Raw genomic sequence first — 2,119 nt, 5'->3', positions numbered from 1 at the left:
CAGAGTCTGAACCGGTCGTTCAGGTAAATGCGCAGATTTGTCTGATTTACAAGGACAAAAGTATCCTGTTTATGAATTAAGAGTTCTAGTAAAACTTGTTATTTATCCTGATTTATGGAGAATTAAATCGATTATTCCAAAGCTGAAACATGAAAGATTTCAAGAAAAATTCGACATCGCTTGGCGAGAATAACGGAAGAAGTCGTCGTTTCTCCCGTATCCTTTTAATTCTTTATTTTTTAACACCGTAAATTTTTCTAATTGTAAGTTTGAAATCAAAATCGAATTTAGGATAAAATTCCCCTGAAATCGATCGAAGAATGTGGTCACGCTATTTTGAAGCTTGTTCGCGAGCGACCGGATCAAATATTTCGGTCCTCTTATTAGATTAAGTAAATTTCACTTCGCGCGACGCATCCAAATCGCCTGACACTCGCGAACTAACGACAGCAAAATCCAATTCTGACGGTGCACGACGAACTTCATGTCCGACTGTCAATCGCAGCGGTCGGCTTGGCACGGTTTGGATTCCACGGGCAAAAAAAAGAGCTAAAGGTTGCGAAAGTCAGTTTGTACTTATAACTACTAGCAGGAAATATATTCGCAAAGGGCAATAGCCGGATTTTCATAAAGCAAGTAGATTATCACAAGCGAGCAAAAATACACTGTTTATCTTTAATTACGTATGCTTAATTATACTACTATATAATACTTCATATGTCGAAAATATAATGCCTTTGACACGAGTTTATAATGGAAAAAAATTATCTTTTTCGAAATATGCGGCTAAAAATGAAAAGTGTAAATACAGAGAGAAAAAAAGTATCACGAAATTGTACTCGTGCATTCTACTCTTACATTCTTTATAACCTGTCGACGATCTTAATCGATGCGACCGAAACTACGTGCTCCCCGGAATACCCCCTGATGGAAGACAGATTAAAATGTCGAACGAGAAGAGGCAAGAGCCGACGATCTACGAGGTGATAAATAAAAATCGGCGAGTATCCAGTAAACGACGTAAGAAGCAGGTCACGCGGAAAATCCCAAGATCGATGGGAGAAACGCGCGAGCGGTGGATACGTTCGACGCCTCGAGATGGAATCTTTGAATACCCGGGCGCAAAACGCAGCGCAAAACGGCCGGGAAATGATTTCGTGTCCCGAAGATTGTAACCTTCGGGCGATGATACAGATTTTCATCGGGAGGAAGAGTCATTGCACTTTATGCTGAATGGGCAGCGAGTCAACAACCCGTCCTCTCTCTTTCTCTCTCTCTTTCCCTCTCATTTTCTCTCTTGCTCTTTCTGTCCATGTATGCGTTTACACCACACCTTCACGGTCTCTTCTCTCGCCTCTCTCTCTCTTTTACACGTTCTCTTCCCCGAGAGGAGGAGGAAAAACACGGCGGGGAGACGGAAAAGGGAGAAGAAGGAAAGGACGGGGGAGCAGGGACGCGAGGATGGAGAAGGGGCTGGAAGAGAAGGTCTGGGAATCGCTTCATGCATCGGGGAGCACAAGCGCTCGCGTAATAACACGATCGGAAGGCGAGCGAAGGCACACCGTGTCTCACGCGTGCACGCACTTTTCGTGCGCCGACACGCGTGGCTCTGCCTCACGTCGTCGTACGCGCCCGGTATATTAGAAGGAAAGGCAGAGAGCACGGGCGTGCGCGGTCCGAGCGGTCGCGCACGCTCGTCGAAACGCGCGTGCACGCGCGTGGCCGTAATCCCCCCGGTCCCGTCCCGTCCCGTCCCGGGGTACGAGCGCGAGAACGAGCAATCCTATTTTTATATGTACGGCGTACACACAGGACGCCGCGACGTGCGCGTCGCGAAAATCTCGGCGCGCCTCGGCGAAGGGAGACTCGAAGGTCGACCTTTTTTTACCGAGTGAGGTAATTCAAGGTACGAAGTACGGCGGTTTGACGAGCAAAGCTCGTGGACAAATCTCTCTCTTGCTTTGTGCCTCGAACGTGCTTTGTAACGGTGACGGCGATTCGTCGGGAGTGCGCACGGAGTCCGTGCAGGAGGAAGAATTCGCGAGAAATTTTTAGAGATGCTCTGTCGTCATTTTTTATATGTGTACATGTAATGAAAATATTTCGGCGTTACTCCAAG

The 2,119-nt window shown here is 47.0% G+C and overlaps 1 pseudogene; it reads left to right on the top strand.

The window, feature by feature from the left end:
* Positions 1-944: 944 nt before the first annotated feature.
* LOC105449032 lies at positions 945-1,900 on the top strand (annotated as a pseudogene).
* The last annotated feature ends 219 nt before the right edge of the window (positions 1,901-2,119 follow it).

Source organism: Wasmannia auropunctata, unplaced genomic scaffold (genome assembly GCF_000956235.1).
Source record: "Wasmannia auropunctata unplaced genomic scaffold, wasmannia.A_1.0 LD336111.1, whole genome shotgun sequence".
Lineage (NCBI taxonomy): Eukaryota > Metazoa > Arthropoda > Insecta > Hymenoptera > Formicidae > Wasmannia > Wasmannia auropunctata.
The sequence above is the reverse complement of the archived record's forward strand: the minus strand, read 5'-3'. Positions and strand labels throughout refer to the sequence as shown.